A 26,965-nucleotide genomic window follows, 5' to 3' on the forward strand; every position below is an offset into this window, starting at 1 on the left:
TTAAGAAAATATTCTAGTTCCAAATCTTGACAATTGACTTCCCCCACCCTCTCTCCTTCGGTTTTATATCCATATTCTACTTTAATAACTTCCTTTCTCTAAAAATTTTATTCACTTAATAAAATTCAAACCTTAAACAACAATCTTAATAACAATTCTTTGGATCTTAACAAATTATTCTTATATTAAATCTAAACTATTCTTCTTCCCTTAAACTGCTGCTAATATCAAAAAATTTCAAAATATCCCTTTTCTTATTAGAAGTTAAAATAAAGCTTAATGTCTTAACCCTCCGATTTCAGATTACCATAACAGAGCATTTATATTTTATACTTGATAGAGTTCACCCTATCCCCCCTCTATCCAATGTCCTTCTCCATCTTTCACCGGAACCGCTCCTCAGATTGTCCTCTTTTCTTATACGCCCGAAGAACCAGACACAGAACCAGACACCGTCCCCAACAGTCCTTGCATCGAGCATCAGGATACACTGTTCATCTTCTCTCGGCTTCTCCCATTCAATGCTGCATTCTTCTATTTGTAAGTATCTTAATTTCTTGACCATCGCTCCCGAGCTCACACCTCGGGGGCTGGATATAACATTCCTCGCTTCTTTTTCCGGGGATCGCCATGCCAACTCGCTCAATTTTCCAATCAACTCCCTCAGCTCTTTGCCCAGACTTTCTTCCATAGTATCGAGTATCTGGAAGGTCCCCTCTGTGGGAAATAGATTTTTCTTCAAATCCCCACTCAAAACCTTCAATTTCCGATTAATCAGTTCCAGTTTCAGTATAATAATCCTTTCTTCATCAGTTAGTCCAGAGTCCAAAACAGTTTCAAAAACAAAGCCCAACATGGTGAGGACGGGCATAGGTATCAAATTTCAGTTTCTATTTCAGTGTTATTCATCATGTAGCAGTAATTTTCCACTTCGGTTCAGAGTCTTCGCAGCCATTTTCTCTGAAACCGGGGCGCAAAGACCAAAACTTTCAAATGGAATATTTTCCATTCTCTTCCTCCCCCAAGGGAGATCTGTAAAGTCTCACTCCTAAAAAAGTCTTAACAATATATCCATCCAATAGCAACAGTATCACAATCTGTTATTTCTCTTGCTTCCGAAGGGAGACAGGCAGACTTCCTTTATCTACAGCCTCCAGGGTCGTTAAGTCGTTAAGTCTTTAAACTCAGCAGTTAGTCCAATCAAGTACTTACGACCTCCTGCTTCTTTCCCTTTCATCTCTCAGGGAGAACGTCGTCACTCACCACGGCCAGTTCTTGCCGCTTTTCCGCCCGGTTGGGGCATTTCCCCTAATGGCCCGGCTCCGCGTTCCCTTCACCCCCACTCCCCCTTTACAGGGGGAGCGAGGGAAGGGTGCGTAGCCTAGCGGGCCCGCCGGGGAGCCCGAGGCACGGGACGCTCTTCCCGGCCTCACCGGAGCCCCGCGTAGCGGTGGCGGGGCTCCAACCCCCAGGCTGGACTGAGTGGCCTCACAGCCGAGGCAACCCAGCGACCGCCCGTGATGGCGACCTCGCCGGAACCTTCTTTGCTTAAACTGTTCTCTCAGTGAGAACAGAACTGTAAACAAAGCATGTTCACATTTTATTTGACAGAAGTAAGTGTGTAAACATGGCCTCGGGTTCTATTTTTGTGTGTGCTTGTTTTACTCCTTCAAAAGAAAGGGAGAATTATTTGGAGGGAAGGGTAAAAATATCTGAATGAAACAAAGCTTTGCCCATATTAAAGGTTGTGTAAAAGATGAGTAAATGCAGGGGCATGTGTGCATGCAAAGACAAGGTAAACCTGACTGTATACAGAATAAGAAGGTGATCTGAAGAATGCAGAAAATATATGAGTCATATGGAGAAGAATGGGGGGGGGGGAAGTACCTCAGTACCTCAAAGTGATGACAAACCTAGACAGCATCTTAAAAAGCAGGTACATCACCTTGCTGACAAAGTTCCGTATAGTTAAAGCTATGGTTTTCCCAGTAGTGATGTATGGAAGTGAGATCTGGACCATAAAGAAGGCTGATCGCCTAAGAATTGATGTTTTTGACTTATGGTGCTGGAGGAGACTTTTGAGCAGGGGTCAGCCTCAGACCTTGTGGGGGGATGGACTATATTTTGGAAAAAAATATATGAAGGAATTCCTATGCCCCACAAATAACCCAGAGATGCATTTTAAATAACAGCTCACATTCTACTCATGTGAAAACACCAGGCAGGCCCCACAAATAACCCAGAAATGCATTTTAAATAAAAGGACACATTCTACTCATGTAAAAACATGCTGATTCCTGGACCATCCACGGGCCACATTTAGAAGGCATCCGGCTCCTGGGCCTTAGTTTGGGGACCCTTGCTCTTGAGAGTCCCATGGACTGCAAGAAGATAAAACCTATCCATTCTGAAGGAAATCAGTCCTGAGTGCTCACTGGAAGGAAAGATCCTGAAGCTGAGGCTCCAATACTTTAGCCACCTCATGAGAAGAGAAGACTCCCTGGAAAAGACCCTGGTGTTCAGAAAGAATGAGGGCACAATGAGAAGGGGACAACAGAGGACAAGATGGTTGGACAGTGTTCTCAAAGCTACCAACATGAGTCTGACCAAACTGCAGGAGGCAGTGGAAAACAGGAGTGCCTGGCGTGCTCTGGTCCATGGGGTCACGGAGTCGGACATGACTAAATGACTCAACACAACAACAACACAACAACACAGTGTTGGATTTATGTCATGGATTGGCTGGATGTGGAGGAGTTGTGGTAGATACCACCTGGTGAACCCCCAAAGACTCCCCAGGGGAAGAAGTGTCAGAGACAGGGAAGGTGAGATGCCAATGTGTGGTCAGAGGGAGAAGAGGGGGCAGAGGGGGAGGGGGAGGTGACAGAAGCTGAAGAAGCCACAGGAATTTATTTATATGTTTGTTACTAGTTGCCCTGTTCTCCTTCAGGAGGAAAGGCAAGATATCATTAACTACGACTATTTTTGTTAGTCAAGAATGAACAGGAATGGAGGCAATTAGGAAGAGCAAGACAAAAAAAAAAAGGTGCATGGGGGCATTTCTGCCAATTTAGCATGGGAAGGTTTCTAACCAGATACATTATTTGCTAATAGGGCTGCTGCACATTCATTGTCATGAATATCACCTTTTGAACTAGAGGGCACAAAGTCCATGCTAGTCTTCCTGTCAGTCTGGCTCTCACCCAAGTATACAAATCTTCTGATATGGCACTTCACAAAACTAATATAAATAGCATGTAGAACATAAAAACCACTAGAATTCATTAATTATTTTGAATCTTAAATTGATTTGATTTGAAATTATTCCAGTCTCACTTGAACGTACCGTACAAATCAGTAAAAGGCTTTCTAGGATTTTGTATCATTTACAAAATGTAGACATCCTGAGGGATCAGTTATCCTCAAGAATGGAAAGAATTGGAACACCTCACTAAGGACCAGCAAAGAGCAGATTAAGAGGCTGCTTGCCTTTATTTAGGAGAAGAAAGCCGAGGGCCCTGACAACACTGATGAAGAAGGACAAGACAAAGTTCCAGAAGCGATGCTGGCTTCCAGTCCTTCAAATGATTATCTGACCAGGAGGAAGAAGAATACAACAAAAGAGGCAGTCTAGAAGATATGAGGCTGTTGTAACTAACTATTTATCCCAGTTTACTACCGTTTTGTTCTTGATTTGAAGAAGACAGGTGCTTTGAATCTTCAAAGCTATAATCTATTCAGTTCTATCTAGCTCCTTTCAGGTGGCTCTCACTAGTAGTCCATGGTAAGAATGGAGAAACAGGAAAGCTGAGGAAAGAAAATGGAACAGAGATGGAGATATACAGGTGAAACTCGAAAAATTAGAATATCATGGAAAGGTTCATTTCTTTCAGTAATTCAGCTTAAAAGGTGAGACTAATATATGAGATAGACTCATGACATGCAAAGCGAGATATGTCAAGCCTTTATTTGTTATAATTGTGATGATAGTGGCGTACAGCTGATGAGAAACCCCAAATTAACAATCTCAGCTTTGGGGTTTTCATCGTTTGTGTGCCATAATCATCACAATTATAACAAGCAAAGGCTTGACATATCTCGCTTGCATGTCATGAGTCTACCTCATATATTAAACTCCAGTAGCTAATGAAAACAATTGCTTACATAAATGGACTTTTCCACGATATTCTAATTTTTCGAGTTTCACCTTTACATTGTATATGAATAAAGAAACAGTTGATTTTCATTACTTGCCTATTGTGTCCTCCTACAAGTCAGAAGAAAACTTGTAAATACTGAGCTAATTGCAAATACACCAGTGAGAATTTCCCAATTTCTAGTTTTAATGTTATTCAAGGAACTAACATTACAAGCTTGGAGCCTAGAGTTTATATTATCCTTACTGCATTTGCCTCTTAGAGATGCATGTAAGTTGAGGATGAGGAAGGATACATGAAACTGAATGTATTAAAAATGTATTTTAATTTCTATGCGATGCTTATTACAAGTAATCTGATGTCACTGACAGTTCCCAGGAGACTGCTTTCCAAGATCCCCAATTGACAGGCCAATGAGCTTTGGTAAACAGCAATAATAAAAAACAAATAATTTACACTAGGATAGCAATTATAAAGCATTTAAAAACTGCATTAACACAGTATTAACTTTTTATCACTTGAAATGTGATGGTAGCATGGTATCAATGGGGGCTTGGTTTGTTTTTAGTTGTGTTTGTTTTGCTCAGGGGATGAATTTCCTCCTAAATCAGACAGACAATATTAGCAAACTAATATCTTCCCAGTATGGTGGAAATTGAGTGAAAATTAATGAAGATAATAAGCTTTACTCATATTGTTTCATTACTGTCATATTTGTATCTGCCATAGACCTTCTTTAGCTTATCATCTGTCAGAGCCACGCTGGGGCAATGGTTTGCTATGCCTGTATTTTGACCCAGAGGGTACTATCTATTTCAGGGATCCTGGGGTCACTGGTTTCAGCTTAGAAAGCTGCAGAGCAATGAGCAGAAATAATTGCTTTGTTGACCAGCCAAATGTGTAAGGCCTGGCTACTTCAGTTTAACAGAGGCGGGCCAATTTTTTAGGTAAAGTGTTATTTTTCAGCAATTCAAAGCAGTCGGGGGAGTAGGGAGAAAAGAAACTGGACACAGAATGAATGTGGAGAAATATTGCAGATTGGAGGCATTGGAGAGAGTTTCAATTACCTTGCTGCAGGAATCACCAACACGGTGCCCATTGGCACCAATGTGCCCACCAGCACCTCTTATGGTGCCAACAAAGGTCTCATTAAATATATCATAAAAACCACAATATATGATAAAATGCTCTTCCTGTTCAGTTTCTGTTATCATTAGCTTAACTGCTCCTACATTGAAAAAAATCCTCTTTAACACACACACACATTTCATTGGATGCCAGGATTGGACACCCACCCTCTAACTCATTCTGAACAGAGGAGAAATGCAAAGACCTTCTGCCTGTGAGCACAACTGCTAGTGTTTAATGGAATAGTTCATGGGAGGCATGCTTGCACACACACACCCCACCGCCTCTGTTTCTGTGTTATTCCACATGCTCCCATGGCAGCCATTTTGTGACAGCAGTTTTGAACCAGAGCAGTTTTGGAAAAGCTTTGCATTGCTGCCTGCAATAGATGTGAGACAAATAAGACTCTTCTAGGCTTGTTGGGTTTCATGCTGGGGAAAGAACATGCAAAAGTTCCCAGGATAAGGCTACAAGGCATCATGGTTACGCTTTGCCTATGTCAGAGGCAGTAATGCTTATGAATACTGGTTGTGGGAAACCACAAGAGGGCAAAAGACTTTTGTGCTGAGGTCAGATTTGCAGGTAAATTTGCAAGGATACTTGCCTTACCCTGGGCACTGGCAACCCACACTATGCCACTACTTTCAGTAACCATGTGTTTGTGAGAGCAGAAACCCAATGTACAAGCTCCTGCTTCTATTGGGGAGCTCCTTGCGAATGGAAACAACTGATTATTTGGTGTGGGTGACCAAGACGCCAAATTATCATTTGACATTGCAAGGAAATGCACCCCCTTACAAAAAAAATTTAATAATAAATCCTTCTGATTTCCTTGAATTGTTCTTCTTTCCAAATGTGATATATGTCCTTAGCTTTTGAAATCTGTTTTGTGCTGTCCATTTATTAAAAGAAAGATCAGGAAATGAAGAAACTCCTTCTAAGACATTGCATTACATGTTTAATGCATCAGTTTGAATATTGTAGCAGAACAGTAGCATTTTTTTGACTTCATCGGCTTTTCCCCAGGATGCTTTTAAATGCTGTTCACTATTGGCATTTGCAGAAGAGCTATTCTGCTAAGTAATGCCCTGCTTTATCCAGAATTGCCAGACAGTCTGTTTCCTTCTACTAGCTACACTGTGCTGTCATTCATACCCTTCTCATAATATTCCAGTTTTTCCACACTTTCAGTCTTGATTTTTGTTTTGTTTTTTAACCCATGACAATATTGTGCTGAATTTTCTGTTCCTTGCACTATGGCCTCCCCCAAATGTCTGTATTTCCTGTGTGAACAATTCAAGTGTAAGTGATATTATCAACTTCTTCTGCTGCCCTCAATGAATGCTTTCAAGCCTAATGGTGATGGCTCTAGTCTTCCTCATAGAATTTTCTTTAGAGCCAGGGGTTAGTCTGTCAACACAAACACACACACACACACACACAGAGAGAGAGAGAGAGAGAGAGAGAGAGAGAGAGAGAGAGAGAGAGAGAGAGACCACTCTCTATTTTAAAGCCAAGTCCACAATTAATGAAAGGTATATTTCTTTTTCACACTCTCCCTCAAAACAGAGAGCAAATGATTAGAATGCACTCCAAATATTCTCTCCCATTTAACAAAAAGGGAGGCAAATGGTGACAGCTCACAACGTCCTGGAACAATGCTGGAAAATGAGTGAAAAGGAACAGAATATAGGAACCTGCATTATATTGAGTCAGATCACTGGTCCATCTAGCTCAGTATTATCTACATTGCCTGGCAGTGGCTCTATGATTTCATGTAGGGTCCTTTCACACCCACAGCTGGAGACTCAAGAGATTGATGCTGGGACATTTTGCATGTTGGAAGTAGTACAACAGCAGGGATCATTCCGATTGTAGCTTATGTGTTAATTCTGTTGCCATTGAATCAGCTAGCAAAGAAGGTGGAGTGGAGGCATTGCTTAGCAACTGGTGAAGGTGGCATGCTCTGATTAGCTGTATTTATTCTGCTTCCTTACTAAACTGTTATCAGGATTTATTTTTCTCTTTGGACGTTTGCATTATTTTGGTGACTTTGCTAACACTGTGTGCCAGCCCAATGCCCCACCTCTGAGCTATGGTCCTTCCCATACAGGATGAGAGGGGTATTGTGCATGAACTAGGGAAGCAGACAGATGTGATACTAGCTGTTTGATCACAATAACTATTGCTTTGGGGCAATACTTCTGTCATCGAAGCTGTCCCATCTGACAATAAATGTATATAAGGGGGGGGGGCGGTTTCTTATTGAAAATATTGCAAGGTTCCTGGATGCCAGTTTTAGGCCTTCCACTACCCAGTCATTCAGCAACAGTTAGAGAGTTAGATCCCTAAGCCTGTAAAATCAGTTGCTTAGCAACTCACACCACACATCATATCCAGAAAGCTAGTTCTGATATTCAGTAGTTTTCAGAACAGTAAAAGATACTTCAGATGTGAAGGAGTGGAAGTGCAGGTTTAATGTTTGTGCATCTTTTCCATGGTTCTCTGGGAATGCAGATGCTGAACTTAAGTGTTTAGGGAATATGTTTCTGATATTGTAGGTCAGGAAATGGCAACTGGTGTGTATGGAGAGATAAAAGGAGGGGTGCAGACTCCACTTATACAAAGCTTTATTTGTACTTCAACGTTGTGTACTTCATGTTTTGAACTTACCCCTCCCCTTTCTATATATTGCCTGAAATAAAACTCACTTGTCATTTTTCTAACTTTGCTTCTCTAGGATGTCCAAAGGAATCTCATTGGCTGATATTTTGTGGCAAATGATATCCCGAAAAGTGGCTTTACATTTTTTTTGTCTGACTTATTGTTTTTGGGGAGGAAATAAAACAAAGGAATATGGACTTGAGGAAAGTCAATCTAGATTTCAGGTTATTGAATATCAAATTTTCTAATACTGGACCTTGGATGTTCTCTGATAAGGTTTGATGATACACAACTATGTATTAATTGGAAATGGAATATAGTGTACTAAATATGTGAAATAGATTGAAGTTATCTCAGAATTTATTTTGCAAATATGCTACTTGATAATCAAAACAAACACAAAGTTATTAAAAAGAACTTTTTCAGTTTTATGTAAATAAACCCCTATAATTTCTGTAAGCCCTCTGTTATCATAGATGGGCCAAAGTTAGGTCCAGCTCTACCACTAGGCAATATGAGGCAGGCGCCTCAGGTGGAAAATGTGAGATGGGCAGAAGACAATGGTGATGAGGTGTTGGAGAACAGAGCTGCTTCTGTGGAGTTAGGCACTGTTCATTTACTTGTGTTGAAGTAAGATTCAACTACAAATCTGGTCAGCTTTCATTACCCATCTCAGGAATCAAAGTACGTTGGGGCAGCATTAGCTGAAATTCAATTCAATGTGTGTATAGCACCTGGCTGCTCTAGGGAACCTGGGGTTTGAATTTCCCTCCATCACCACCCCATGCTCAAACAGTTAAGTAGTGTTATTGCCAATAATTTCACTGGCAGTATTCATGCACAGCAGTGCACAGCTGGATGTAGGCATAAACTGAGCACATGACACCGGTTTACTCACAGATTTCATCATCTAGCTAGGGATATGCATGCATATGCCTATTTTAACACCTGTGTGCCCTTACCTGGAAGGTATCCTTCTCAGTAGATTCTTTAATATTTTCACTTTAATATATTTTCATTAAGCAGAACTTCCATATTCATTGGCAAGCTGAGAAAAGAAAGAAAGAAATACCTTTGTCTAAATTGTAAACGGAGCCATTTCCCTCTGTTGCTTTCTCTCTCTCTCTCCCCCCACCCCTTCTCATTTTCTGTAGGGGAAAAAAATAAGTCTTGATAATTTTAATACCGAAATGAATAAATTGTTCACTTGACATCAAATTTTTGTGGGCCATTGCATTCATTATTATTATCCGCTTTAAAACAACAACAAAAACCCCACCATAGTATTTAGACCAAGGAGTTTTGGCAGCACAATTAACATGTGGTACAGACAAAGCATCATGAACCTAGATATAACATGTCAAAAGAAATGCCAAAAATTAAAATGAATTTACTTTCTAATTCTTCTAAAAACAAGTAATCATGTTTGGCAGCCAATGTATTTCCTTCGTATCAGAAAACTAGATTTGTTTAGATATTTTACTGTGTGAGGTTTTTTCTATACAGATATGTACCACTAGAGGCCATCCTACTCCTCCTTAAATAGGTAAATATGCAAATACCAAATTTTACAGTTGATGTGATTATCTTATAAATGTGAAGCATAAAAAGCTACACCTAGACTACTGTCAAGGTGCATAATATGTGCCTTTTGTCAAAATCTTTTTTTGTGTGGATACACCACCATAGCAACTATCAACTTTAAACATTGCTTTCAGGATTATTTTCAGGATTATTGTCTTAAGGTGCTTCCTTCTGAGGAAATTCCTGCCTGCATTCCAACAGTTTTCCGCTGAAGAATGTACACTGGGTGTGAGTTTTCCAATAAACTGAAATACAAACAGCAGGTCTTGTTCTCTAGGAAGAGATGCAAGGCAAGCAAGACAGGAAATATATTAATTTGTCAATGGGATATAAAATTCCTTCTGCTTATTTACATCTCGTAAATCTTTAATTTTAATAACAGCGCTATCCCCATTCCACTTTTGTCTAGCTTTCTTCATACCTGAATTTAGTCCTGAAATTATAGCTCTGTTCTGAGGTGCCAACTTGAATAAACTGGGGACGACGATGACGACCAAGTAAGCCCCACCCCACCTAATCAATCACATGATGTGATGTTCACACATCATTTGAATGGCAATGCCCATCAACTTGGGGAGGCAGACTCCTCAATTGGGGGGGGGGGGGCTGAAGTGACTTCAGCCCCAGTGAGTTGGCTCCTATGGTTGTGTTTCTGTTGGGAACACCACATTGCATAGGTGATATTCAATCTAAGAGAAGACCCATTGTTTCAATAGGTCTATTCTGAGCATGGGTAATAATGGCTCTTAGTTTTAAAATGCTGATTTGTTTATTTTTTACACCAGTACTTATACAATACTCCCACGAAGAAAATTCTCTTATTGCAAATGAGGCAGTACAAGGCAATGTCTTGAAAACCCATGATGCCAGATCATATGTGGTGAAAAATGCTTGGACCTTTTAAAAAAAGGTTTTTTATTATATTCAGTGAACCAAAAAGTGAAGTACACAGAAATGATAGATTATGAGACATTGTACAAACAGTGCTCCTTTTTGCTTGTGTAAAGGCCACCAGAAGATCATATGAAATAAGCCTGAAACAAAAGGTTCTAAGCTATTGCCTACTCATGCTGTGAAATATGAAATGAGATATGTTATAAACACACAAGCACAGATAAAGTGCTTGAAATCACACAAAATATTGTGTGTGTGTGTGTGTGTGTGTGTGTGTGTGGAATTTCAGAACCAATGTTGAAAGAAAATCCACTACAACCAAGTCATCCATCGAAACTTTATATGGTTAATTTGTGAAACTCATCTCCATGAGGGCAGTGGTGTGTACACACATGGATAAATATGTCCATCTCAGTTTATTTCCCTTTCCCATTTTTTTCAGTCTTAAATTAAGCTCTGCACTTTTTCCACTGCAATTTGTTTTTTAAAACATCATGAAAATTAATTAGCATTTCAATCCAAATTTATCCTAATATACAAAATTTGGCATTCAGTTTTGATTAATACAAACATTTTGCAAGCAATTTTCAGTAATGCAGTGCATATTTGTATGCTGGTTTCCCTAGTGCATTTTTGTGGCACAATGATCAGGCCTGGATCCCAATGGACTGACTCAGCCTTCCCTTTCCTCTGAAGACCTCATTTGGGATTTTCTTCTGGCTGACACTGATAGGGATCCCCCCAGTGAAATTGCTGGTGACTGCTGGTAGGCTTGCTTAGGCAGGAGGGTTTGGCAGATGGGGTGGTGGTGAATTGCTTTATAAAGTATTATCCCATAATGCCCTAGAAGTGAATTTTCCATCCCTACCCTTGAAGAACTGTGACTCTGCATTATGAGTCTGAGTTATAAGTGACATTGGTGTATAATTCATAATAGTTTTGCATACATATAAATAGAGGAACTCTTTAAAAAGTATCCTTATAGTGAGCTAGGTAATTACTGGAAGAACAATGGCCTTGAATCCCAGGAAGTTTACAAGGTACAAAGGATGCCCTTATGTGAGAAAAGCAGAATCTGAGTCTCATAATGTTGGTGCTTCTCAACAATAGATGTAGCAATGTTCTGTTTGAGTTAATGGATACAGGTCTTTGGGAGGCTGTTTAGCAACCAAAGGAGAACAAGTCTAATGCATGTTATTTCTGTAATCAGAAACAATGACTGCTGAAATAGAATATAATGTGTTAATAACTGCTTTCCCTAGTTTTTTCAGCTCCAGAAATTTGAAACCTGCCAAACATAATAATACAGAAAACAGAAGGCATGCTTTCCTGCAGTAAAGTAGCCCGCTTTATGGGAGGGCTCAATTCTAGGGTGCTTTTGCCTTCTGTATCAGGGATGGGGAATCTCATGCCCAGGGACGGATCAAATGCAGACCACCAAACTTCTCTAATTCCCTCCTCCAAACCATACTCCTCACTGACCATGCTTTGCAGTGTAAGTGTTTTTGCATGGGCAAAATATGTCATTAAAGTCTAATGATGTCTCTTGCTTGTCTGGATGAAGGATACTGGGGGGGGGGGGTGTTGAATTTGTGTAGAAACTAGCCTTTCTGAAACTACTTTCTGAACGCAGAGTTTACACCCACCATGGGCATGTGTTTCTCAGGAGGGTTGATCAGAAGAGGATGTAGTCCTTAGGCTGAAAAAAGTTCCTCAACCCTGTTACCACGGTCTTTTTACTGCAACAAGGGTAAAAATTGGATCCAGCAACTGTGTGCCAAATCCTAGGAGGCCACTTTGACAGATGGACAGGCCCCAAGCACCTGCCAATCACCTGAAATCACTATGATGCTAAGTGACTTTGCAGCCATGCTACCAAGGAAAACCAAGCTAAGTGAAACCTGATGTGTTGCCAACTATCAGGTAATGGGTAGTCACTACAAGCACTACTTTCTTCATGGGTCAACTCCACTGTCCAGTTCCCCATGGGAAACTCAGTAGTGTAGCCAATCCAATGAGCTTGAATTCACATGTGTGGTACATGTGTGGTATCTTCTGCAATAAGAGAAGGAACCCTTTCCCTACTCTCCTGATTAGTCACTATGGCTCTCCCAATACATAGGCTTCCCCAGGGTCTCACTTTACTCTCACTTCATTCCCCAGGGTCTCACTTTACTCTCAGTCATTGCATGGGACCCATCTCCAGGCCAGATCTTTGTCTTATGTTGCTACCATGGTTAGTTACCCTCCCCAATCACTTCCAGAGTTTCACTGGGCCTTCAGGATGCTGCTGACACTGATCCCACACCATTTCCAGTCCAGCAATACTCACATCCATTTGGGCCAGTCACCAAAGAGCCCCTAACAAACCCCTTGAGGATCTGGTGCATGCGTGAGAGAGAATTCTTACTCTAAAGACCATGATGCTTCCCAGGACATCTTATTGTTTCCACGTCTCACTGCTTTCCTAGGCAGCTAAGAAGTAAACCGTGTTAAGATAAGAGACAAATAAATGCATAAGTATTTTATTCCTAGACTGTCTGAAAGCTTAATACCAGTTGTCAGGAAAAACCGCTCCCCACGGCGGACGGCGGCGCGGGAGCATTTAGAGTACAGGGATCCACGTCCGCTGTTTACGAGCTCCCCCTCCCCTTCCTCCAGCGGAAGCTCACATTCCTCAAGCAGGGAAGGAGAGGTAGAGCCAGGAAGGCAATGCAGGGGCTCAGAAGGGGTCAGAGAGCCTCAGCACCGCAGGGAAAGTGGGGATAGGGGTCAGGTTCCCACGCTCCGTGGTCGGTTACAGAAAGGACATGGGAGAAGGAGGAGGGGATTTAGAATCCCGTGGCTTTTTTGCTGGAAGAAAAACCGGAAGACTTCATTCCTGGACTCTGTTGAGCACTGAGATGGACGTTTGAAACTTTGCTTCACTGTACATAGCTTTCACAATAAAGAACTTAGTTTTAGAAGTTCTTTGCCTTGGCACATTACTCATGAGCAACCACTAAGCGTCCTTACACCAGTTGTCAGAATTGTTTGCTCTAAAAGAGTTTTCACACAGGAATTCACCTCTTCAGGAGTCTTTTTGAGTACCGCTAACCGACTCAGGATGGGGAAGCAATTTGACTGAGTTTACATTTAAAGGCGATTTTTCCTAATTCACAATTTCTGAAATGCTATGCAGACTGAAACACAGCCATCCTTTTTAATTTCTATGTATATGAATTTTGGCAATACAGTTCTTCAGCCAAGTAATATGTACAAAGCTGCATATTTAACTTATGGAATTTCAACCATACAAGGCTGAAGGCAGGCTGGTTAAAATTGTGCAAGTTTAATCCAAGCAAGGAGCAGGCCTTAAAAGCTCTTTACACACCGGGTCCACTTGGGTTTACCCCATTCGTAAAGAGCTATTAAGCTCTCTGCCTTGCAAAACTCCCAAGATGTTCAAGATTAATGGGGCTTCAAACCTTTTTTTTTTCTCTTGAAACAATTAACACAGAAATGAGTGCTAAACTTCTGCTAGATTTCCAGAAGTGGCTTTTACGTTGTGTGAAAGATCACATAAAATGTGAAAATTATCAGGTAAGGAAACATTGGGGAAATTGAATGAAGTGCTGTGTGAATGCAGCCATAGTTAACAAACTGATTTACAGTTCCTTATCTTGCTATTACTGATGTCTAACACTCATCCTAATTGAATTATATATTTCCTCCATTATCATAGCCCAGCATCAGCCTAAGTAGATTGGATGCAGTTATATATGTAATTATGCCATTTCCCCCATTTATGGAGGGGATGGTGAACTTCCACACCCCTCCTCCCCTGGAAGAAGAGGTGGGAACTCCTTAGGAGAGAACGTTATAGAATCATAGAATCATAGAGTTGGAAGAGACCACAAGGGCCATCCAGTCCAACCCCCTGCCAAGCAGGAAACACCATCAAAGCATTCCTGACAGATGGCTGTCAAACCTCTGCTTAAAGACCTCCAAAGAAGGAGACTCCACCACACTCCTTGGTAGCAAATTCCACTGCCGAACAGCTCTCACTGTCAGGAAGTTCTTCCTAATGTTTAGGTGGAATCTTCTTTCTTGTAGTTTGAATCCATTGCCCCGTGTCCGCTTCTCTGGAGCAGCAGAAAACAACTTTTCACCCTCCTCTATATGACATCCTTTTATATATTTGAACATGGCTATCATATCACCCCTTAACCTTCTCTTCTCCAGGCTAAACATACCCAGCATATAGTCTGAGGATTAATTTCCCAGTGGGGTGGGGTGGTGACAAGGTGTTTAATCCTGCTCTATCCCACACTCTCACTTCTTATTTATTTGGCCATTGGGGAGAGTGCAACAAGTGTCCAGCTATTTTAGGCCAAAGCTGAAGCCTTCCCTGGGTAACCAACACTTGTACTGTTACAGCATAGCTAGTGAGGGGGCAGCACTTTTAAGTGATTTCACTGCCTGGAAAGTTGAGGCTTGGGCATTTGGGAGCCAGAAAAGTTCACCTGTGGGGCTTCCCCTCTTTATCCTGGCTGCCCATTATTCTCTGTAGGAGTGTGGAGTGTCCTGGGGTCAGGTGGGGGACTCAACCTTGTTTCCTTTATTCTCTGTTTTCACTGACCTCTCCTGAGCCACACACAAGGGGCTTTTCTTTGGGGATTTGGGTCCCCCCCTCTTTCCTGTTTGTCTTTAATCATTGCAGAAGGTGGCTGCATTTGCCATTCAGATGGGCATCCCCCTTGCCTTTTCTAGCTGCTGTGGGGGTGTCACTTTGCTCTGTAAGGGGGCAGGACCTCCCACCTGGCACAAACACCTCAGAATGGGTTTTGTGGGGAGCATGATTCTGCCCCTGTCGGGTATCTTTCCAAGTGCACAATTTATTGAGTGAAACACTGGGATTAATATTCAAGAAAGGGGAGTTGTGTATGGGGAAAGGAACAGAATTAATTATTGCTTAATATGAGTCTGGGTTGGGGGGTGTTAGTTTGTTCATGGAGGGGTCTGCACTGTGAATCTCTTTCAAGTGTAGATCGGATGGAGTTATATATGTAACTAATGCATTTACAATGAGTGTGGTTCTTTGTTGGCCCTCTATCAATAACAATATTTCTGGTGTGTATAAAATCTCTTTTGACACATCTTCTAAGCCTATTGCTTTTTCTTCACACTGATTTCAGCTGACTGCTTAAGTCAAATCACAGCTAGATAACACACCAGGAGATTGTGAATTCCCTGCTTCTTTCAATAGGAAACTTGCAAATTTGCTTTCCAACCCCTAAGGAATCATAATAGTTTGTCTTGTCAGGCCTCACATCCCCTTCTCTGGGGCCCTTATGATTACCATACACTATGTTGGGGGAAAGGATTCTCAGACTAGCCACTGGACAGATATATCAGAGCTAACAAAATTTATCTTTAGTGACCCTATTTTATCATATGGACAACTTTTGGTCATTCATTGTGACTGCATCTATATTCAGTGTTTCAGTTTCTGGTATAGCTATGCATATGTTTCAAATGTGAGCACAGGGCACTTGGAGAGCTCCTTTTCTCTACTGGTTGAAAGGCTTGTTTGAGAACGTAACCTATTGCTGTGAGGCCTGCCCTCAGTTTTTAAAAATGCACGCACATATCCCACAGTGACATCTGTATCCATAAAGAAAGAGTTAAATTATTAAGTGACATTCCAGCTAGGTCATTCCTCTTTCCAGCAACCACAACATTTGACAGTATACAAAGGGTCCCTTTCAGTTTTCAGCTTCAAAGTAAAAAATGCTCCCAGTCGTTCATTTACAAACAACAACACAAGCCTACCATGTAGCAGTTGGGGGGCTTCAAAGTTCTGGTTTATTATATGCAGGAGAGGACTGGACAGATCTTCACCTGTATTGCTCTTCCTTGGAAGAGAATGGTTGAGGTATGCATAGCATTGGGTGGGTGGACTCAGCTCCCCTGACCACCAGTTGCTCATCTCACTAGCATGACCAGCTACAAAGGAAGAGAAGCTTCCTGTACATTTAATAATTGGGCAGTAGATAGGATTTTGGCATTTGGAGCTTATGATATGAGAATTCTGCTACACACTGGTCATGTTTGGAAGGGCACATAGGAATCTGCCATGTACCAAGTGAGAACAAAGTTCCATCAAGTTCAATATGCAAGGCAGCACTGAATGGTTTCAGGTGGTTGTCTTTCCCAGTCCAACCTGGGAGATGGCAGGGACCTTCCAGGACTCCTGGGACCTTCTTCATGAAAATTATGTCTTCTAATACTATGCCAAGGGATGTGGATGGCGCTGTGGTCTAAACCACTGAGCCTCTTGGGCTAGCCAATCAGAAAGTCGGCGGTTCAAATCCCTGCAACTGGGTGAGCTCCTGTTGCTCGATCCCAGCTCCTGCCAACCTAGCAGTTCGAAAGCATGCCAAAAAGTGCAAGTAGATAAATAGGTACCTCTCCGGCAGGAAGGTAAACGGCGTTTCTGAGCGTTGCTCTGGTTTCGGTGTTCCATTGCACCAGAAGCGGCTTAGCCATGCTGGCCACATGACCCAGAAAAACTGTCTGTGGACAAATGCCAGCTCCCTCGGTCTGCAAAGCGAGATGAGCACCGCAACCCTAGAGTCGTCTGCAACTGGACTTAACTGTCAGGGGTCCTTCACCTTTTTATTTTTAATACTATGCTATGGCCATTCATTTTCCAAATACCTCTTTCTACATTTGAATCTAATACTTATTGGTATATATCTAACTGACAATTTAATACAGGCAACTCCTCATTTGCACACATTCAGCACATACATGACTGCCGACACGCACACAATTTTCGGCCCCAGAATTGGGTGGAACGGGGTGGGGTAGAACGGTGCAGGCTTATGCATTCCCCACCAACACAGTGCCTTGGAATTCAACCCCTGCTCAAGCTATTCTCTAAACTAGGCTTTCCCATTTTGGTGCCCTCCAGATATTCAACTCCCATCATCCCTGACCATTGCCCACACTCTCTGGGGCAGAAGGCAGCTGGTTCTCAACAACACTTGAAGAACATCAGTTGGGGGAAGGCTGTTCTAAAATGTCCGTTGCCATCTATTTAAAAAAAACAAAACAAAATCCTCATACCTTGTTTTGGTAATTTGATTTATACCTGTAGACCAAATAAACATGCACTGCTCATAACCTGGTGTCCAAAAGCATATGGGCGGTCGTTTCTATAATGGACTCCAAGAAATTGGAGGGATGTGTCTAGGTCTTTGCTCTTAACTGCACCTCACAGACAGAGCTGACACACAACCTGCCCCAATGAAAAGGATATCACAGCAGGTGTGTTCCCTCTGTGCCCCAGAGGCATTTTATATGTCTCAAACACAATGCCTCGGGGATCACCTGCTGAGATAGATTGCCAGCAAAATGCCCCCAATTCAGTTTTCAAAACCAGGAATTGTCATTTTTTTAAATAGATGTGTTCTTTCTTATTTTACAATGTGTTTCCTCATTCAGTTTTATTCCATTCTCTAGCACCTGAAAAAAGAAAAAGAAAAGTCATCCAGGGAGCTAACTGACACTACTAAGCCATAGCCAGAAGCCTAATAAGTCATGAACCAGAAGGCTTATCTTTCTTCCTTTCAAGTAAATGGGAACATTTTACTGCCCTCTGTGAAAGTGGGGGAGGGAGCTAAAAACACAATTTTTATTATTGCCTGTGCATAATTTGGTCTCCATTTTATATCCAGATTGACAGAATATTAGGAATTTTCTGCATAAAATCTGAATAATGCTATGCAGGCAGCACTGCTTTTTAGGAGATTTGTTTAATTCTGCCCTGAAAGTCTGGGTCAAACAAATTGACAGATATAAGAAGCAATGAATGGCATTCACATTGAAGAAAAATTATGCGTATAGAACAGCAGTGCTACTTTATCTTTAAAAGATTTGTTGAGGCAGAAGTTCGATGGACAATTTCTTATCACCGAATCTCCTTCCTGGGAAAGGCACCTGTTAAATTTCTGCCTGTCATTACATGCATGGTTAAACTTATAGAGGCTGACAGGAAAGAAAGATGTGAAGCCCTATTTGTATGGTGAATAGTTTTTGATTTAATTACAAATGCTATAATCAAATCTAGACACAGTTAACTATTTTTAAGTCCCACTGATGGTTGTGGGAGAATTAGACATGCACTTAACCTTGTCTTATTAACACCAGTGATGTTTTAATATGCAAGCTCTGTCTGGAATATAGTATAAGAGCCAAAGAACCAGATTCACGTGCAAACTTGAGTTTACACAGCACTTTTGAATGAAGGACCCATAAAAACATAAGAGCCTGCTAGATCAAGCCAGTGATCCCTGTAGTAGTGCATTCTGTTTTCATGGTGGCCAACCCCCAATAGGACTCAAGCACAAGAGCACTCCTGCCTCCAGAGATTTTCAGAAGCTGGTATTCCAAAATATTACTGCTTCCAACCATGGAAGCAGAGCATAGCCATCATGGCTAGTAACCACTGACAGCCTTATCATCAGTGGTCTAATGCTCTTTAAAAGCCACCCAATCTTGTTGCCATCGGTGCCTCCTGTAGGAGGGAGTTTCATAGTTTAACTGTGTGCTGCATGAATAAATAATTTTATCTGTTCTGAATTTCTAATATTCAGCTTCATTGGTTGTTTGTGCAGAGCCAGATTTAGGTGAGCATGAATGGTTTGGTCACACTGGACGATAAGCCGGGGGCACCACAGCTGTGCTATAGAATAGATGGTGAGAGGTCTGGGTCCTAAATTTTGACATCACGTAGGGCACCACTGGAATTTGAGATCCCAATGTCCATCAATGGTCTATGAGTTCTATTTTTACAAAAACATTTCTCTATCCACTTTCTCCATGCCATACATAATTTTATAAACTATTATCATGTTGTTTCTTCCTTACCATTTCTCTAAACTAAAAAGTCCCAGATGTTACAACCTTTTTTCATAGGACATTGATCATGGCATTTTGTGGCTTGAGATCTTTAGAGGATGATCTCCATCACTGAAGGAAACTCAGTATGTAATCACGTAAGGTCAAATGTTCTTTGTGGTGTCACCCTATATGTGGAACACCCTGCACTTACAAGTAAATCTGGCACCAATGCTGTTGCCATTATGGTACCAGGTTAACAATTTATTTGCCCAAGCATTTTAATTTTTGTTAAGCTGATGATTAAACAAAAACAACAAAAACAAAACATTGCTCTGTTGTTTTTAGCTGCTTTGTTTCTTTTGGTTTGTCCTTCCAAATACATTTTTGTTTGGTTTAGTTGATTGCTTTTATTTTATGTTTTGTACTCTACCATGGTAACTACTTATTATTAAAAATGGGTTATAATAAACAAATCACAAAAAGCTAATATTAGCATTTCAAATATCCAGCTCCCCCCCCCAATATACACCTAAATCTGCTCCAGAGGGTTGGACAGATGGCCCAGGAAGACTGTAGATGAGAAGGAAATCGACAAAATTAACCTCTGTCTTTCATTCATTGATGATAGTTGTGTCAAAAGTCCTCACATCAGCACAATAGACCCTATTGGATACCATCCCTTACCAGAAAGGTCATGTTCTTACTGCTTCCCATTTAAATATTTTCATCCATCTTAAATGGTGTGTGTAACATAAAACCTTCCTTTTCTCGTCTCTTCGTAGTAGCCATAGCTAGCTTTAAACAAGAGGCACTAAATAATAAATTGAAAGGGATGTGGGTTTTTCTCTTTCTTTCTTTCTTTCTTTCTTTCTTTCTTTCTTTCTTAGTCTCAGAGATTACACATGGAATTCCTAAAGAAAATCCTTTCAGTTGTCCATGTAATATAAAGTGATTTGCATCACTGAGAGAAATAAGATATTCAGTTTAACATATGAACAAGCAAGATAGAAACTGTTCAGATAATATCAATGCCCTGATGTTATCCAAGGAAAAGAATAATATCAAAAGTTAAGGTTAAATATCTGCAGAATATTGACCTACTTATGTTTAAGTAGTTCAATGCATAATATATTTATTTTTACCCTACAGTTTGGAACCACTGGAACATTGAGTTGATTATAATTACAAACTTTATATTTCTATGCTATCATTCCAAAATGTGTACCCACTGTCACCATTTGAAAGCTTTTAATATGGCTGATATCCTCTTTCTAGTTAAAATATTTAATATTCGAAGTGGAGAACAGATAGCCTAATGACGTCAAAACACATGGTATGTTGGACTAGTCATCTGGAGGCACTAGACATTTGACATCAGTCTGAGTTTTTGTAATGTATATTTCTGCTGACTGTGCACACAGATCATATATGTAAGGAAAGGTAGTTTGGGGCTGTTCAATTCTTCTGCCTTCTACAAGTACAGCTAATCCTTGACTGAAATATAATTGAGGAAAACACATTGTCTTACAAAACAATCTTATGGATGTTTACTCAGAAGTACCGGTAAGTCCCACCATGCTCAGTGGGACATGTTCCCTAATAAATATGCATCGGAAGCTGCAGCTTTCCAGGTGGAGTCGAGCCACTATGGTTCCTGGCAGATGGGGCACTGTTGCATAGTGCAAGCACAGCAGCAGGAAAACTGGTTTCACTCTGCTAAGGTGTTTGACTTTGTCAGACTCCTCACTGCCTCTCCTGTCTCTTTCCCAGTAATTAATGGTGGCCCACCTGCCAGGAAGTTACCACAGTGTTTTTGCCAAACCAAGCAATTTCCTTCTGCCCACAGGTTTGCGGCCTTCGCTTTCATATGTATTCAGTTCTGATTTTGTTCATGCCTTCAGATACAGTTTCCTTTTGAGTGCACCTAGATTGGCTATCACTGTGTGACATGCAGTTCCTGTCAATAACTCTTAGCAACACTGGAAAATCTAATCTATATTCCTCTTCCTCCAACTAGAGCATGGCTTCTGGTTTGGAAATGTGCAAGAATGTGAGGTTTCCCACTCTTGACTAGGCTAGTATTTGATTTAGTCCAAAATGATCTCTCATGCCGTGGCTAGTGTCAGCTGCTCCTGGAAAAAAACAACCCATAAGCCATCCATAATGGACAAGTGTGCATAACTTTGTGGCAGCTGCTAACCTTAAGCAGCTGGCAGTTTGTTCATGCTCTAAAGAATATAGGTCAGTTTCTTTTCTATACCGTATCCCATGTAGCTTCACTACTATTTATTCATATATTCAGTGTCCAAAGGGATCGCAAGATGCGCTGAAGGTTACAGAAAGAGGCCTCAGGGCAGCGGCTGACTACATTATACATCTTGCACCTCACCAAGAACAGTGTCAACACTTCACAAGCATTAAATAAGAGGATCTAGAGATTTACAGTTGAAAGTCCTCATCCCCCCACTGTTTACCAGCAGTGCTGCAAGAGGCTGTAGAATTCTCAGATTTCTTCAATATTACAAATTCAAAGTCATTTGTATATGTTTAAAAATCTACAGTGGTTTACAAAGAAGGGATTGATACATGTCAGTTGCATTTGGAAAGAATTCATATTAAAGACAAAAACTATTTTAGTTGCACTGAGATTAGCTAAGAAAACCATGTCAGTCACTCACAGCGCAAGGTAAGGAGGTCAGTTTTGGCTACTCTTGCTTTATCTCTATGCTTCATCAGTCTGTGACACTAGAAGTGAGGAGAAATTGATTTGGTTTGCAATTTTGAAGCAAACCTACTTAACACATACTTTCCAAATGTGAATGAAAACACAGGAATCCTTTAAAAAACATCACACTTCACTGAATTTCTGTGACAATTGTCCAACAACAAAAAAGCATGCATACAAGCAAGTATATATTAAAGAAACATGTACATTATAATGTATGCATTGGGGGAAAACCCCTTCAAAATGCATTCTATTAGGGAAAACTGCTTGCAAAAATGTGTATATTAGGCAAACATATGTATGCAAATGCATATACAATGAGAAGTCTGCACAGAAGTATGTACACATTTTTACATGGACTTGTATGTTTTGAAGTATTACAAATTGATGAAATAATGGTGCTAACTGAACTTAAGTTTGGAAAAAATAAGAACTTGAAAGAAACTGAAATCAATAAATTTATATCCATCCATAATTGAGATGATTCACTGTGAGACAATGGAACACCTTATTGTGCCTACTATAGGCTTACCAACACTAACATTCCACATGACTGAGATGCTGAAGGCCAAACTGAACAGAACAAGGCCCACTGCAGCAGCAGACCCACTGGGTGTGGCAGAAAGCACAACAGAGCTGCATTTGAAGTAGTACAACTTGTAGCAGAGAGTGTACATGCTGTCTGAATGCAGAGGAAGATTGTGCCTGCTTGATCCCTCTCCATCTTGGCACTTACAACCAGGCGTAGAGGAAGCCGCACGGCTACCCAGGGCGGCAAACCCGGAAGCACCTAGGGGCGTGGTTTCGCTCCCAGCACACATGTGCAGTGTGCGTACGTATGCAGCGCGCTGCCGGCGGGCGAGCCCCGAGCAAGCCCATCTAGGGCTCGCCCGCCGGCAGTGCGCCGCTCCCAGTGCGCAGCTGCAGCGTACGATGCATGCATCGGATGCACACTGCGCCCGCGTGCTGGGAGTGGCACACTGCTGGTGGATCAGCCTGGGATGGGCTTGTTTGGGGTTCACCGGCAGCGTGCAGCGCTCCATAGTGGCACGCTGCCTGCGGGCAAGCCCCGAGCAAGCCCATCTGGGCGGATGCGAGCCAGGGAGTGGCACCCAGAGTGTCACCCTCTCCAGGGTGGTACCCGGGGCTCCCCGTCCCCTTCGCCCCCCCTCCCTACGCCGCTGCTTACAACTTAGGATGAACCAAATCACCGCAGAGTTGCTTATTTGGATACCCTTATTTGTGGTTGAGGTGAAATGGTTCCGAGTTATTCACCTGGGTAGGATCTAACACTTTGCTTTGTGTGCCAGTGGTGACACCACTGATTCACCACCCGCCCTCTCCTTAACTATGTAAAAACCAGCTTTCCGATAAGGCATGCCACTCCTTTCACATGATAAAATAAAAAGTTTGGAAAAGCCATTTGACTATAGTGTTATTTTGCATGGTCATCCGGGATGTATTGGGGGGAGGGGCGATGGGGGGAGAATACAGCAGTTCTCCTGGAACTGGTCTGCCTGTGAATAATCTGTTCTCCAATAATAATTTGCTTGGCTTTGTATCCATGAATAACACTCATCATTTGTTTTGCCATATTTCTTTTTCCTGAGCAGGGCATTCATTTGGAAGCCTGTGAAGAATGCAGAGCAGCTGTCTGCACCTGCTAATTCAACTCTAAAGCACCATTGCCTTCTATAATCTCTTACGCCCTATTTAACAATGCACAGGTTTCAGCCCCAAGTCAGAAGAATCTCACTTGACATGATATCTTCTGAGAATGACAAGAATTTTCCAACTGACTGGAGGTTTTCTTGGTCACTGCGATAAAAGGAGGAGGAGGAGAAAGCTGTCAACAGGGAGCAATCTCTAGCCCTGCAGGAAGTCATTGCTTGTATCAGTGAATGAATTGAGACACTGCAAACAAGAGTGACTCACTCTGAATGTGTATATGGAGTAGGATTAAGAGGGACTGAGAAAGGCAGGCAGAACTGTTTGTTTGCTTTTTTAAATCAAAATGTATATTTAAATTTATCATGGTCTGGAAATGCATCTGTATAATACAGACACACGTCTCCTGAACCTCTTTCTGTGCATAGCAATATAACATGCTTGGTTGGAGGCTGCTGCTAAGGGCGCTTTCATGTTGTTAGCATGATCTTTTCCTCTTTTGATGCTAGTTTAATGTGTGCAAGAATAATTGCTCAGGCCAGCTTTTCATCAGCCTATAGGGTTTTATGCTGACTATTTATGCCACACTGTCTCTTTTATGGCTTTCATCTTATTGCTTTTTGTATTTGACTTGCATTAATGCAAATATTGTCAGCCACCAGGAGGGCTATATTTTCTAGCAGAAAGATTGGATGGGATATTTACAATTACATGTGATTTCTCTGCTTCCACGGGCTTGGATTCTAACCAGCTCTCCATGGATGGAAGGGATCCTCCTGTTTTGGGAGGAATCAGGGATCCAGCATAGGCTCCCCTGGAGTGCAGGTGTCATGTATGGTCGTGTTTTTTGCCATTAAAGCATTCTGTACCACCTCTCATTCTTTAACCATCCAGAACAGATCTGTAAAAAGCTAACAGGGGAAGAAGGACATAATGCTTGGTGAAAGTCACCTCTTTCCTTCCTCTTGCAGGAGTGTCCTGTAAAAAGGGAGCAGAGGGGAACTTTGATTCAGTTTGCATTTAAAGGGAAACTTTCAGAAATAATATGGTGAGCCAAGACACAGCCATGCTTTGAAATTTGCACATCTCCACATTTCACAATGCAGTTCTCCAATCATGTGTACCAAAAAAAATCATATGTGCCCATATTGGTGAAAATAGCATAAAAAGCATTATTTTAGGGAAAGTTGGTCTGCAAAAATGTGTCTATCAGGGAAAATGCTGTATTAGGAGAAATTTGCACTAAATTGTGGTGAATTTTCATTAGGAGTTTAAATATAAATAAATAAATCAGAAGCTGATGTGGAAATGTGGAGAGCCAAACTTAAAATGGGAAATAAATGAGAAATTGAGAGAAATCAAAATTGCACTTATGGGTCACTGCAATGGCAAAAGCGTAACTAGGATCTTAACTACTGTGGCTAAATAACCTTTATAAAGGCAGCTAGAGTGCTGAATTGCTGCACATTTCATTCAAATACTGATGAGCACAAATCTGTACATATGTGATGCACAAGACCAACATTGTACCTCAAAATGAGATGTCAAACCTTGCTTTTGAATATGGAACGTGATGCATAATTAATCCAATTCAGGGTAATAATATGCATGCAATGTGCAACAATAATTTTAATTTATTTATTAATAAATCCTAATGGTACAAAATATGCACTTAAACCTGATGTTTAACATATTAACTACAGGAGGCCAGATGTCAATTAGCACACTTATCAAATGTCAGTAAATAATTTTTTAATCCTATTTTATTGCTGTGAAATTGACTTTGTCATGGGTGCTTTTTACAATGTTAAAACATTGCTTTCCCTCAAAAATTCACCATAATAAATTTATCAAATGCAAATGTATTACTCATGCTGTTTTGACAAAACCATACAAAAATGTGACATATGTCAGCAGCAATTCCTTTATGCCATCTTTACTGTCTGGAAAACACCAGAATAGTATAGCACTTTGAATGACTGTATCTTACAAATCAGGGTGGCCCCAGTTTTTGCAACTTTGGGAAAGAGGTTGGGGTGGGGCTGTAGGACCCTGCCAGAGCCCTCAGGCCTCCTTGCCAAATTTGGGCACCTCCTTACCTGCCTTTAGGAAGGCAGTGTGAGGCTTGGGGGGCACCAAATTTGGGGCTGGCTTCCCCACTCCACATGACATGAGACCTGCAAATTCCATGCTGAAATAATCCTGTGGCCCACTTGGTATGAAAAGTTGGGCCACCCTGCTATAGAGGATTTACAGAGTTTCTCTTTGTATTACCTTTAACAATGGACTACTCTTGGCAGCCACCCCAACACTCATGTAAAACTGTTCTCAGACAAGTTTTAAAAATGGAAATTGGTCCATGCAACTACAAACACATACAAATAGCAAGTAGTTATTCCCAACTTTGCATGCAGGAATGTTCCATGTCATGTTATTAAGTTAAGGGTGCAGTCACTGAAAATGTTCAGGAATTCACTTAGAAATCAGGGTTCAGTTATGTGGCCTGACCCTACAGTGTCAACATCTATAGTAATAGATGTTTTAAGGATCCACTCTCATGCACATTAATTTGGGAGAAAGCTCTATTGAACATAGTACGACTTGTGAGTAAGTATGCATGGGGCTAAGCTGTAGGTTTCTGTTGCCAGAGATTTCCAGAGGATCTGCAACTGACTCATACTCTGAATTGAAGAACAGGAGTACCAATCAGAATTTTGCCTTAACTGGAGAATTTGGTTGAAAAGGAATTGATTGTTTTTCATTGTCATCTTCTATTAACCCAAAGCAACTAGAATACAATCGTGTTGTTGTTGTTGTTGTTGTTGTTGTTGTTGTTGTTGTTGTTGTTGTTGAAAAGCTGCATTTTGCCTTTTGGCTATCAGAATGTCCAAAGCGGCATACATAAACATTAATATTGTTTGCACATGGGGTACTAGGTGCAAAACATAAGATTAATGGCATAATTCTGTACATGTCTACTCAGGAATAAGAGAACTACTGAGTTCTACAGTACTTAGTCCCAGGTAAGCAGACAAAGGATTATTACCTTTCAGCAAGTGTGCACAGCCTGCAGTTCTTCAGATGTTTTTGGACTACAACTCCCATCAGCCCCAGCCCGCATAGCCAGTGGTCAGGAATGATGGGAGATGTAGTCTGACAACACCTGGAGGGCTACAGGTTGTGCATCCCTGCCTTACAGAGTGAGCCTACCATTAAATACAGAGAGGAGAATAATAATCAGGTCGAGTAACTGTTG

The sequence above is a fragment of the Lacerta agilis genome, chromosome 9, assembly GCF_009819535.1.
Source record: "Lacerta agilis isolate rLacAgi1 chromosome 9, rLacAgi1.pri, whole genome shotgun sequence".
Lineage (NCBI taxonomy): Eukaryota > Metazoa > Chordata > Lepidosauria > Squamata > Lacertidae > Lacerta > Lacerta agilis.